The sequence below is a fragment of the Ochlerotatus camptorhynchus genome, unplaced genomic scaffold, assembly GCF_037179485.1.
Source record: "Ochlerotatus camptorhynchus isolate MF236.1 unplaced genomic scaffold, CSIRO-AGI_Acam_v1.1 ptg000124l, whole genome shotgun sequence".
Classification (NCBI taxonomy): Eukaryota; Metazoa; Arthropoda; class Insecta; order Diptera; family Culicidae; genus Ochlerotatus; species Ochlerotatus camptorhynchus.
Window position 1 is genome coordinate 1,733,173 of NW_027040614.1, and position 14,765 is coordinate 1,747,937.

Sequence of the window (14,765 nt, forward strand, 5' to 3'; positions counted from 1 at the left end):
TAATATTTATGTTTTAGTCAAGAATATTTAATAAAACATACCTAGCAGTAGCTGAATCCCGTTGAAATCCATTTTGTATCTTCTTAGAAATAACTTGACGCATCTGCTGATTGATAGTGGTTGCTTTGTTTTTTCACATACGACGCTTCACTGTGAGCGTATCTGCAGTTTTGATGTTATCATCAAATTTTAACAGTTAAGTCATGTTGTCAATAAAAGGGTGTGTCAACACCATTTTAAAAACAATGAAAGAAGGTCACATAGGGCGTTCATTAAATATATTTTCCATAATGCATTACAATTTCAAACCTTGTTTTTCATCAACTCGTAGGAAAAGCATGTATTTTATATTCGTTAAGATGCAAAATATCGATTTGTTTATTTTTGCGACTTACGTCCTTTTGAAAGTTATGCTTGAAATGTATGACAATCGATGATTTTCTCTTTTATGCTGCCATGGTAACGCTTTTCTTATGTGGTTTTCGTTTTTGAACCTAGGTTAGTGTTAACCTGACGCTGCAATAAAAAAACGTTTTCAGTTTGTGTTTCGTATGTTGGGGTGTGTGACATCGCGTGGAGTTAGCTGTCAAACACTTTTTTGCTTGTTGCTTGCAGTGTCGCGCTTTTTTCGTCGGAACTAGAAATAAACATGTTTTGCTTGTTCATGATGCAAACTCAAAACTGATAAAAATGCCACTTGGAGCTGACTTCCGTTTACCGGCTGCATATAATCTATATTATTACCTCTTCCTCCGAGAAATGCTCAACTACGTCTCTGACGAAATTATTCTTCGGTTTTCTGAGAATGGTCATTAAAATATGTTCATCGAAATCGGAATCAGAATCATCCTCGGTGGACAAAGCCGAGTCTAGTCACTATCAATAAGGCATAAAAAGTAACAAGGACTAAGATGTGTTCCTTGGATTACTGAAATATCCTGTTCCCCTAGTTTGAAGTAGCCTCCCTTAGCTCTGTCGGTAAAGGCGCAGCTACAAATCAAGACCATGGTGAAGGTGGCTGGGTTTGATTCCCGGTCCGGTCTAGGAATTTTTCGTGTTGGAAAATGTCTCGACTTCCCTGGGCATAGAGTATGATTGTACTTGCCACACAATTATACGAATGCAAAAATATTACAGGCATCGAAAGCTCTCAATTAATAAATGTGGAAATGCATCTAGATAGAACACTAAGTTGAGAGCACGCAATAAGCTAATATGCGATATGCAATAAGCTTGAAATGTGAAAAAGAAGAAGAAGACTATGAATCGACATCCCGTAACGTACCACGAAAAGGTGATCTACCCACGTTACGGGGCTATCAGTGGATTAGAACGCGTAGTTCCCTGCACTGAAGGAAGTCAACGTTTTACCGATATACTGGAAAAATAACGTGGTAAAATATCCCGTTTCCTTTATCGTACTAACGTATAAAAATCACTTTTCCTTGCACCTGGTCACAGTTGCTCACTTTGAATTTCGGAACATTGAACATCATTTTTTTTTCTAAAATAAATCTCTTACCGTTGACATCTTGACAAGCTCTTGATACTTATACAAAACCCGTGGTTCTTCCAGTATACTCTCCCCGTCCTCCCGTGATTCTTACGGTCTGAAACCTTCTCCTCTTGAATCTCTCGTCGCCAAATGTGTCCAATACAGAATTATACTTTATTATGCAACCAGATTGCTATGATTATTCTAGCGTCTCATGACTATATTAGCCTGCTACAATTCGGACTGAAACTTTCTGTTAAACCTATTTACCAAAGGCAAAACCAAAATCATAAAGTCCAGAATTGGCTTTGTCGTTTGGTCGTTCAAATGTGTCAAGATTCTGTGTGCAGTTGGATTTTTGTCATAATTGTACTGGAACGAAAAGAAAAGTTTCAATTCCGGCAATCGCTCCAAATTTCTCTTAACCACTGCTTCAAGAGAAGCCATCATGTCTGAGACGGATGCAAGATTTTGACTGGCTTCAGTTCAACAATTTCCGCTTAGGTCTATGAGATAGATAACTGTAAATGTCTCGAAGCAACTGCTTCAAGTATTATTGAGGTATTTTGCCGTATGCATTACTTGCACATAAGGCAAGTGAGTGGCATATACATTTAACCACGATCAGATCTGGACAATCCTTCTTTACAAGTTTCATCACGGAGTTTTCGGAACCCATCATCACCGACGCACCGTCGGATGGGAACCCCTTGAGCCGATTTTTGTAATCAATCCCATCTTTTTTGAATTCCTCGATTATGGCATTATAATTCGATCTATGGTCACCAGCCTTTAGCTCCACAATTCTATAAACTATGTCACTGACCTCGAATTTATCCTTTCCGTTGTCATCCAGCAGCCTAGTCACGATGGCAAGGGTCTTTACTGTGCTTATATCCGTCAATTCATCACCAATTCATGCAACATGATTTTCTGCCATAACACCATCCACAAGAGCTCCAACTTTGGTCGTCGCCAACTTGGAAGCAATCGGTTATGAATCTGGATTCGAAGGTGCAGGTGCAGCGGGTGTTGAAGGCGCAGCGCATGATTCCTCCGAATGAGTGCTTGAAGTAGTTGGTTCTACAGTATTCGCTTCTGGAATAAACACAATCATCGTAGCATTTAATCATAAATTGAAAATGTTTTCACTTGCCGTTGATCGGAAATCATTATATGACAACATTTTTGTAAGTCTCATAATTTTTAAATTTTTTGTTTCACCGCTTTCAAGTGGCGTGACGTGAAATTTGTCTATAGAAGAACTGCTCATTACGGTGTCACAAAATAGCTTTATGTCTTTAAACCTGGGGGCTTACCCTACAAAATGAGAGCTTAGTGTGTTACAAACAAACTTTTGTATGACGGCAACCTTGGGAAATGTTGTTTACAGGTTACAAGTTTGATGTTTTACCTTTTCCTTAACATAAGGGAATTTAAGTATTCTCGACAACCTAAGCAACGACCATTTTTCTATTGCCTTTTTCTCTAAGGAACGCACACAGTTGCAGTATTGGTTTGTTTACAATCTTTTGCTGCCAGCTGCTCTAACAATTTCAGTCGAAAAAATTGTCAAAAACTGTTTTGAAACGCTTTTACAAAGCTCCAATTTTCTCTGGTGAGAGCAACTATTGTAGGCAACTTCTTTTTATTCGGCAACCTTTATATTTGAGCTGCGTGTTAAACAGCTGTGCTTTCATCGGCAACTCTAAATCAGCAGCATTTTGTAGTGCGTGTGTTTCATTTCCAGAAAACCCTGCTAGATTGCTTTTTCTCGCCGGTAAAAATATAATCAAATTGAAGCTGAAAGCCTAAAGAATCGTTTGAATGCATTCAGCGAAGTTATTCATAAGAAAATCCAGTGAAATTAGCGTTTCAATTTGGGTTTGCCGAAAATAGCCTGTCAATAGCCGCCATTCCCCCTATATAAAAAAAAACTAATTCTTAAAACTCTATAGCACAGACAAATAGACATAACACTCGCAAGTTATTCATCGAACAAGCATTTAACGGACAATTTAAAAGTATCGCAGTTGGTAGTACCGCCACCTGTGGCGCGCATAGTCAATTCCCTTGCGTTTGACGTTTACACACTACCGCCATCTGTTCAGTGTAGTGCCCACCACAGTATACTCAACAGATGGCGGTAATGTTTTAGCGACCATGTTTTACAGTGAGAAATATTCAATGTGTTATGTCTGTTTGTCTGTGTCTATAGATTCTGTATTGTAATCCTCAGAAGATATGAACAATGCTGCATGATTTTTGACGTAGAACTGTCTTTAATTTCTATACTGGGGGTCACTTTAAAAAATCAAAATTCAGACATGTAACGAAAAATCCCAAACACGGACGCAACGATAGAGCGCAAATCGAACACACGACACATTGCGTATGCTCACATGAGCGAGCTCAACGCTTGGTTGATCGCTCACCATTTCACCGATGAAAGGAAGGGAGGAGAAAAGCAGCGATAATAAAAACGCTAGCCAAATCGTTTTCTTCGTCAGCAGACTTGAACGTCAAGCAGTACAGTTCGGTCTTTGCTCGCTATGTCGAGTTGTTCTAAAGTTTCTAGTTTGTTCCAAACATTCGCAGTTTAATCGCGTCGTCAGTAGTGTCGGTCGCTTCGTGTGATGGGAAGACAGCGCTCCCGGAGCAGGCTCCTAGAGAAAACGGAGAAGAAGAACAGCGGTGAGGGTAGCTTGAGTGTACCTATTTCGAATAGGTACGCTACTCTTCCCACCGATGTTGGGAATACCACCTCAGCCACAGTGAAGCGGTCTAAGAAGAGGAAGAAAATCAGGGCCAGTCCGATGGTGCGATTGGACGGGACGATGCCACCGTCGACAACGAAACTGCTGCCAGCCCAAGTGCAGCAAAAATGAAGCTTCCTCCACTAGTTGCAAGTGCCACTTAACATTGATGATTGGCGATCTCGCATCGCTGGGCGTTGCAGCTGAGTTTAAGCTCGGCAGGATCGGCACCAAGGTGATGCTCCGAACGAAAGCGGAGTACGAGGTGGCCGTGAAATATCTGAAGGATTCCAAGGCGGAATTCTTCACGCATGACATCCCCGATGAGAAGCCCTTCAAGGTAATCATCAGGGGTCTACCAAACTTCGACCCCAAGATGGTCGAAGCTGAAATCAAGAACCGGTACAAGCTAGCCCCAATCGCTGTCTTCCGAATGACAAGGAGAGACGAAAACGTGAAAACGTACCCGGATTGTCTTTTCCTGGTGCACTTCCAGAAAGGGACGGTTACGCTCAATGCGCTGCAAGCCATCCGATCGATCTACTCCATCACCGTACGGTGGGAGCCATACCGTGGCGCCCATCGTGACGTAACGCAGTGCCAGTGGTGCCTCAATTTTGGACACGGTACCCGCAACTGCAACATCAAGCCACGCTCAAGAACACGCCACTTCCAACTGCCCTGCGGATGGAGCCGTGGCGTTAAAATGCGTCAACTGTGGAGGTGCTCATCAAGGTTCCGACAGACAGTGCTCCAAAGGCAAGTGAATTCGCGGGTGCATTCCACTCAAGCAACTTCCGGTGATTCTGCTGGCCAAAGCTCTCCATCACCCCCTGGATTCTGGAGACAACCAACAGCGCAAAACAAAAACCCCGATCTGTTCTCAGCGGATGAACTGATGGAAATTTTCGTCCACATGTCCGGTGCTCTTCGTAAGTGCCGCAATAATCTCGAACAGATCCAAGTGCTCGGTAATTTCATCATCCATTATGGTGTCTAAAGCGCTAACCATCGTCACCCTGGAATGCTTGCTCTGTAAGAGCAAAAGAGATTGAGCTTTCCGACTTCCTCCGCAAGCACAGCAAAGACGTGGGTCTTCTAATCGAGACCCATCTAAAGTCCGGCGGCAGCTTCTGGTTGCCTGACCACAACATTATTCGGCTTGATCGCACCAGCTCCAGGGGGGGGGGGATTGTGGTGGTCGTCGTCAAGAAAGGAATAAAATACCACACTCTGTCCCATATCCGCACCTCTATCATCGAAGCCCTTGGTGTGGAGGTGGAGTCGTCGACTGGATACGTCCAGTTCATCGCCGTCTACTGCCCTCGACAGTGTGCCGCCAGCAGTGGACTAGCGGCTAAATTCAAGAAGAACCTGTCCACCATCACCCGGACCGGTTCCCGCTTCGTAGTTGGAGGAGATCTAAATGCTCGCCATGAGGCCTGGCGGAACTACCAGCAGAACCAGAACGGTCGTCTGCTGTCGACCACTCGCAGCATAGGCTGTACTCCGTTTGGTTTTCGAATGAGCCAACATTCATCTCACCGGCGGGCAACCCATCGACGCTAGACCTGTTCTTGACCAATACCGGCTTGTCCAAGCCGGTAGCCTTGAACGAACTCAGCTCCGACCACCAACCGGTGGTGGCTGAACTGGGCTACAATGTGGCCCCTGCTCCAAGTCTGCACAGGGACTACCACCGCGTAAACTGGGCAATCGTGGTAGACAGGCACCTCATCGACAACCCGCCCAACAAACAATTTAAATTGATGAACAGCTGAATAAGCCATTTTTTAGCTGAAGAAGCTTATTTTTGCCTGAATAAGCTCTTATTCAACATTCAATTAATGCATAGAATATTCAGTTGACGCTTCGATTCACAAACTGTAATTAATCAGCATGTGGGTTGTTAAAACGGCTTGTTTACAGATTCGACAAAAAATCATTGTTCGCGCAGGTGGTGGAAAGGCCAGAGAATCTCTTTTGAAAGCAAAACTAAGTTTTTGCTTTAACGTTTGCTTCACTGCAACCGTTTAATTTCATTAGTTACATCATTATCATAAGTTACATTTTACTTACAAATTTTGTGATTCTTTGCAGCGTGGGGCCTCTCCCTGCGCCTCAAGTTTTAGGTTAGCTTGTACGTCCTAGGTAAGTTTAGAATCAGTTTCGTTTTAAGTCTAGATTTAATAGTTTTAACTTTGTACCTCCTTTACTAGATTGTAATAGACTTAGAACCAGCACTTCCTAATATAAGTAAATAGTAAAATATTTTTAACTGTAGCGATATGAAAAACACTACCGACCACGCCGCGAACTTTTATCATAAATAAATTTCGAGCCGCCAGCGTTGACGTCTGTCAATCTCATTGCAGCGGCGCTTTAACAGCCGCCGCGCTCCCTTAGGAAATGTCGGTTGACAGGGTGGCCAGCTCATCGAATCCTGCATCGACAATCATAGTACCTGTCACCATGTGCTATGGTTAATTAAACAATAAGAATGAATAACTAACATCCTTTCTAACGAGCAATCAAAAATCAGAACATCTAGTGCATGTTCGAAACATTTCAAGCATGATAAATCAAGAGGAATTCCAGAACAATATTTAAAACTGGACGTTCAAGACAGACTTTACTAAAAAGTGACGCATACTTGCTTGGAAGTGCATCCAACGAAATAACGGATAACAACCGCTGGGAAGTTGAAAATCACATCTCACGTCCCGTCCCGATGATTTCGGAATCTCCCTCGTCCGTGACTCATGAGATGATTAATTAAGATCCCTCTCGCTTCACACAAAGGACAAACTTCACCCCCATCTGACGCGACGTCCCAGTACCTACTTGAATCGAAGCAATTATTGCTTTAAATAAATCGATTACACACTTGACGCAGTGAAGTGTGCCTACTTGGATCTCCGACTTTACATCCTCATCGATCCAAACGTCAAGTGCGTCGTCCTCTTGGCTCTTAACTCCCCCAATAGTTCAGCGACTGTGTGGACGTACCTTTTTCCTCCTTGTGAAATCACAGCAGTCGTCCACCGGAGCACTGACGAAATCCTTGACGTTTGGCCACGATTCTCCATGCCGTCGTCGGAAATTCGTTCCGCGCTTCGCACGACGACGCACCGCAGGAAATACTTCACCTTCTCCTCCTTCTCGGTTGGAATCCGAAAATTCTCCATGGAAGCTCAAACTGCAATTTCGGCAGAGCCTAGTCGTAGATTGAAATTGGATTCGGTTATCGCAATTGAGAATAATGACAGCGAATCAATCGATGGAAAGTTGCGAAAAGTGCGAGAATAACTTTATTATATGCAAAATCATTCGCCGAATGCAGCGAGCGAAGCGAGCGAGTGATCAATCAAAACAAGTGCGTTGACAGCTGACTACTTTTCGAGCGGATTACTTTGATGTGCGTTGTGTAGTAACGTTTTGTCTCTCTCTCTCTCTTTGTTTTTATTTTCAGGTTTGTAAACATTTTTCACGGACAAAAGTGCACCTTCTTCCCGTCAATATTGACAACCGGGTAAGTGGCGACGGTGTCGTTTTTTGTTTTTTTTTTTGCTTAAAAAAAAGAAAGCAGCTGCGCTCCCCTTTATGTTAACTGTCGCGTTAAAGAGTTTGCAAAATATCTTTCTCGGTGCGCCCGGCAATCACATTAAGCTGGCAATATAAATTGAATGGTTCATGAGCGATACACTGACAACAAGTGGGGGAAAAAATATGAAAACAAATAATTATATGGAATAATGATAATCGATGAGGCTCGAACCGACTGAAGCCGACGCGGCAGCGGCGGAAGGTGGTGCGAGAGAGCAATCTTTTATTTTTAATTATGAACTTCTTATTCTGGACTGCTTTTCCTTTGGTAGAAAATGCTTCGAGACCAGACGGACGGACAATCTTTCCCGTTTAATCGTATACTCGCTCACTGACACGACCGTAGACGGCCGTTGCCGGAGCAGCGTGCGAATGAAAGGGTTTTGACTTGAACAAATTGTATTCTTTCGCTCTCCCGCTCCATTCCGCCTGTTCCCATAAGTTGTTAGTTGGCACAGATTATTTATTTCGAATGAATGTAGCTCTTTTTCCGCCTCGAGAGAGATACAGATTCTGGCCATTTGATGAACGGAGAGATGCGAGAGGAGCGGCGGTGATAAAGTAAGGTTAGAGGACGTTGAGCTTCAGCGCCGTTAGATGGGGCTTTGTTTTGTAAATAGTGGCAGTTAGTGAGGTTAGGGATGATGGGAAATTGCTGTTTCTTGTGTGAATTAATCATGTTTTGCGGGTGAAATTAGGATTAGGATTGTGACGGCTCATTGAATGCCAAAACAATCGCAGTAGCTTTTGCTTTCGGTCGGCAGGGTCGCCATGTTGGTGGTTTTCCGAAAACTAGACCTGTCAAAATTACCGTACTCCGTGTCGTCGGCAGATTCAATGTCGCTGTCGGGGAGGCTTTAATTCCGAACAATTTGCACCTTTTCGGATTCATTCTCACCCTCGATTGCGTATTCCTGTGTGTCTCGGCCGGCGTGTATCGTTTTAATCCATTTCACCACCGCAGTTGGCCATAATGGTGGCGGCCGAGAAGCATGTAACCACCGTAGAGCACCGTGTCGCCGCAGGTCAACCTTGACGGATCGAATTAATCGAAATGAGGTTTTTTATTCGGTTCCTCAAACAGCCTGTCAATTGCACGCGCACACACACACACACAGGAACTGAACTAATAAAAAACAACCAGGAAGAAGAATTGATCCCAACACAAAAACCGTTTCCATCCACCGTGGTGTGTAATTCCACTATTTAACCACGCCGCTCATGCATGTCCACTAGGGCAATAAGCTCGTACGTGCAAGCAGTAGGCCATGTCTGTATCTGTCAGTTTTGTATATCGACTGCTGCAGCCCGCCGTTGTTGCACGATAAAGTTTAATTCAGGGAACAATTTGATTACATTTACGTCCCCCATCTTTGGCACTCACACAGACAACCCAACGCACCCATCGTAATGCATTTGAATTATAACCTACAGTAGGAAAACGAAAAGAAGCAGCAACAGCAAAAAGCCTCCTCTGAAACAAAGCAAGGATTAAAATAAACCGATTCGATAAATGTGCGAGCGTCAGACAACCTGATGGACCAGGGGCAGAAAGTGAAACAATATGGGTGTGTAAATAACTGCCGGGAAAACCGTACCAAAGAAGGGATAAAAATGCCAGATGATGATAAAAAGAAGCGGGATTCAAAATGGCGGCGGGTTTGGGAATAGGGGGGTTGGCTCGCACCGGCAAGGGGAATAATGAACGCAGGCGCGAATTTTCGGCAATCGCAAGAAAATCGATTCAAAGAATTTCTTCCGTGCGGTTTGGACAGGAATGTGCATCCAAGCAGCCAGTCAGTGACTTGGTTGAGATTATCAACGCTTGCTGCGAGAGCGTGCATCGGAAGAAGCGACCGTCGATCGGTCGGTCAGTTTCAATGTCTGTGCGAGCGATAATGGTTTCAAGGGTCAACGCGATTATTATACACAATTCAAGAAGAATCAGCTCCGTTTATATACACTCTCTCCTTCACATGATACGGTTCTTGGGAAGCTAGAAAAAAAACGAAGTTTAATGTTTCCCATCGACAAAAACAGAACCGCGCAAAGAAACAAATGAGCTGTCTGACAGCTGACCGACCGGGAAAACGGCCTGATACGGCCTGACCGGGGCAGAGAGACACAGATTCTGATTAGGCGTGAATAATGCGGATGTGCTTAGTTGAATCTTCAGCACCCGTGCAATGTATTTCTGTTTTCTGTTTATTGAAAACATCCATCGCTTCAGCCAGCTTTTACCGACGAATACCCAAAGGTCAACCCCGGTGTGGACGCAATTTCCTCCGCACTCTCCCGAGAGGAATTAAAGCCGAAAAACCGCTCGATTCACGTTTCCAACATTACGAATTCAGCACATTGTTCGGCGGTTGATCCCGTTGAAGAATAACCGACAGCAATCCGTCTTAAGACATTTTCCCACTAGACCAAACAACAAAGCAGCGGGCATAAAACCTTCACGCATCGATGCGTTCCTTTCAGGATGACGACGGATTCATCCTAACCTTGCTTTTATTCGAAAATTCGCACACTCCGATAGCATACCGACAGATATCGATTCGATTTCTTCGTCACATCGCAGTGGGCCTTATTTCTCTCTTCTTTTTTTTCAGGATTACCGATTTTCCTGGGTTGCTGCGATCGAAATAATGTTTCCCTCCTCCCAGCTCTATTAGCTCCGGGTGGCGTGACGTGCAATGCATTCAACTCGACAGTTGCGTTTGTTTACAAACAACCCACCGCAACGCGCCACCAGCAGAACGCTTTCGGTTGTGTTTGTGTCATCCTATTGGAGACGGGGTACCTTCATCTTCCTCTATACCTTTGCTATCTATTTCGGTGTGTGAATCTTCTTTCCATCCCTTTCCATCCGCACGCTTCTTGCAGCATGATGGGTTGGCTTTCCAATCTTCTTCACCGCTGCCGCCGCCGCTGCGTCTTCTTGGTTCATCGCCAACGATGCATCGGCATATTTTTAACCACACCTCATCGACTCCATTTTTAGTCCGAAGACACCATTGGTTTGCTGGGGTTTTTTTTATTATTATCTTAATCTGATGCGTCTTTCAGCAAAGGAAAACATACACCTTTCTTGTTCGCACCTTGATCGGTTTTTTTTTTAAATTACGCCTTAGTTTTGCTCAAATTTGCTTGCTTTCCTCCGCGAAAATTTATCAACGTTACACACGACTTCGGTAATTTTACCGAACTTTCAACAGCTGAACTGTTCGGTAAAAATCAGGCATTTTAATTCATTAGTTTTAAAGCTTCAAAACAAGGAAAACTTCACCGCGATGACAAGACTAATATCGAATTTGTTTATTATTCAGGTTGGAACCAGTGCCAGGTTACAAAAACAAACGTTAACACTGACGTTTGAAAGGCAACAAGCAGACCCAATCTTGATACCCGATCCAGGTTGGAACTGAATCAAAAACAAATTCGCTATAAGTGTGTATCAAAGTTACGTTACATATCAGGCATAAAATTATTTGATAACGGCACAAAAGCATTTGTAAAAAAACTTTTTAAGGCCCTTTACACGCGAACCAAAGTACGCCCATGCAAACCAACAATATCATCGGATAGGGGCAACTATCACCTTTCCGAAAGTGGTATTGGTTTGCGTGGGCGTACTTTGGTTCGCGTGTAAGAGGCCTTAGAAAGTTTGTTTACAAATGCTTTTTTGACGTTATCATATGTTATGTCTGATATGTTACTCTCTTCTGATAGTACTTCCTCTATAGATCAATGCACGCAAAAGCTAACCTCACTCTTCACTCTGCCAATATTCGTCGATAGATCTCCATAAGAGTAAAATGGATAGCAACGAATAGAAGCCAAAACAAACCCGGTAGAACTGTCAAAGTTCGTGGTTGCGGGGTGATTTAGGTTAGGTTTCATGCAGTAATCCAGAGATTCAGATCAGGGTTCGTAATACCAAGTGCCAAGCAATGTACAGCAAAAAAAGAGTTGTTCCCTTCCCATAAACGCTGGATCCCAGATTAAGTGGCAGCTACGAAAAAAATGTTCGAGGTTCCAGACGCAGGAATAGACTATTGGGGAGAAATAACTTGAGACATCTAGTCGAGTTGATGGTTGAACAATTAATGAAGAAAATCTTTATTTCAGGTTAAGTGGACCCTACACGGTTGCTTTTATTGACAATAATCGTATTGTCAATACATTATATATTGACGTCAATACATCGAGATTGACAATATTTCTGAATTCATATCATCAATATTATTGTCAATAATTCCCCTTCGCGTCAATATATTGATGCGTGTGGGGTTTGCTTTAGTATAATATAGTGGTTGGGTTGCTAAGGAAAATACATAGCAACGGAATGATGTTGCATTTCCAATGCTTGCTACGACTCTTCAACACCTCCTCAACATCATTTGGTAAAATCCCAATTGCTTCTCGTAGCTGCCGCAGTTTCACTGCACCCAAAGTTGGTGAGAAGATCTGCTTCCATTTGCTCTGTAGGACAGTACCGAATGGACACGATACCATCTGCTGCCAAATCCTTGACGAAACAGTACTTAGTGTCGATATGTTTCGACTTTCGTGAGGTTCTGTCCGTCGTGGCAAGAGCGATGCAGCTCTGGTTGTCTTCATTGACCACAATGGGCAACACTAGATGTTCGTCCAAGTCCTACCAATCGACGCAGCCACTGCAGTTCTTGCAAGCATTCTGCAAGTGAAATGTACTCCGCTTCAGTGCTGGAAAGGGACACACATGTCTGCTTTCTGCTTCCCCAGCCAACGAGTCCCCCACCGAACTTGAAAATATATCCAGTGTTGGACTTCCTGTTGTCGACTTCACCAGCCCAGTCTGCATCCATGAAACACTCCACTTGAAGGTTGCTGCCACCACCCAGGTGTAGCTCGTGGTCTGCCGTACCTTTCAGGTAACGAAGCACCCGCTTCGCTTCGTTCGTTGTTGGTTTGGTGCTCCCGCCGCCCGAGAATGGAAGTCGAGATCGCAACGTCCGGGCGCGTATTGACAGTGATGTACAACAAAGCTCCGACCAGACTTTGGTATTGTTGTCCATCTGCCAATGAGTCACTATCCTCCTCCTTGTGTTGTACGGAACCGGTGATCATCGGAACGCGAGAGACTTTTCAATTCTCCGTGTTAAACCGCGACAAAATCTTCAGCACATACGATTTTTGGCTCAAAACGAACATGTCAGCCTCCTGTCGAACGTGGATTCTCAGGAAAAACTTTAAGTTGCCCAGCTCCGCAATCTTGAAGTGCTGGCTCAAAGCTACGACCTGTCTCCGATACTCCTGCTACACACGACAACGATATCGTCCACGTAAATCAATATGTACGTGTAAATACCGTCCACAATTCGTATATAGAGACACGGGTCAGCCGATGATCGATGAAATCCTATATCCTTCAATGCCATATCAATCCGCTGGTTCCATACTCGCGCAGCTTGCTTGAGCCCGTATAGACTCCGCTGCAAGGAGCACACGGTATCTGGAACACCGTTCGAGTACCCCGTAGGCTGTTTCATGAAGATCTCCTTCTACAGCACGCCATACAGGTACGCGGTCTTGATGTCAATGTGCTTGACGAGCATTCGTCGCTTGCTCGCTATCGTTAGCACGGTACGGAATGTGATTTGCTTCACCACCTGATCGTAATCAGTGCCGTACTTTTGGGAAAACACCTGTGCGACCAACCTGGTCTTGTATCGCACAATCTGCCCGGACTCATCTTCCTTACACTTGCAGCCAACCACGTTGCAATGTCGGAGTACCTTGGTAAGGGTCCATGTTCCGTTGTCACGAAGGGATGCCATTTCCTCGTCCATGGCTGCTTTCCAGTTTTCGCTTTCCGGGCTCGCAATCGCTTCACTATACGTTCGTGGCTCTTTGCACGTGCTCACGGACAGACCAATCGTGTCATTGTACCGCGCTGGTGGGACTCCGAAGTTTGCTCCTCCTATATTGGCACTGTCTCGTCGGGATCATCCTCAACATCTTCGTCGAATCCGAAAAATTCATCTTCGTCTTGAGATTCTTCACCTTTTGCCGCATTCGGTCCGCAATCGAACAATCGCACCGCAATGTGCTCGCCTTCGTTTTGGGACTCACCTGATAGGCTACGGATGGTTCCACCTCTCACGTTCCTATCCTCTTCATCGAGCTCCAAGAATCGTACGTCACGACTGATGACTATCTGGCCAGTAGACTTATTCTGCAAACGATAGGCTTTGCTATCCGATGCGTATCCGACAAAGGTCATTTTGATTGACTTCCCTTCAAACCTATTTCTCTTTGGTGGTGGAATCGACACGTATGCACTGCAACCGAACACCTTCAAGTGCTGTAAATCGGGTTCGGTGCCGAACCAGATCTCGTAAGGCGTAGATGATAGCAGTCGATTCTGGATATACGCCGCGGTATTCATCCCATCTCATTAAACGTCCTATTTCTTCTTTCAGCTACGCCGTTCTGCTGTGGGGCATACCCAGCGGTGAATTCAGCCTTAATTACCTTCTGCGATTTTTCGCCAAATGTGACGTTGCGCCCGAATCAATCACCAGCTCCACCCATTCGTAGCGGTTGTTCTTCGAAACTGAACCGTTTCCGAAGTTTATCTGTTCCAGGGTGAGCTCATCCTCGTTCCGCGCTTTCAAAGCCGTTGTCAGAGGATTGAACAACTCCGGAAGTCCTCGCAATATCAGCGCCACTTTAAGGCACTCCTTCATTTCAAATCCGGAATTTTCCAGACGTGCGTACTGCTTCTCAATTTCCGCCAGATAGGCCTCCATGTTATTCCCTACCCTAAAAGTTCTGGTTCGTGATCTGTCGAAGTAGAGTCACTCGCTGCCCTAACGTGGTCTTCTCGTGGTGCTCCTTCAGAGTCGTTCACGTGTCCTTCG

General features: G+C 44.4%; 1 protein-coding gene and 1 pseudogene across 2 annotated transcripts in view; one reads left to right on the forward strand and one right to left on the reverse strand.

Annotated features, from left to right (window-relative positions):
* The window catches only part of Poxm (Pox meso), a 215,818-nt gene that overhangs the window by 128,837 nt on the left and 72,216 nt on the right, over positions 1-14,765 (forward strand). The window lies entirely within an intron of this gene.
* Positions 1,727-2,435, reverse strand: LOC135699953 (uncharacterized; annotated as a pseudogene).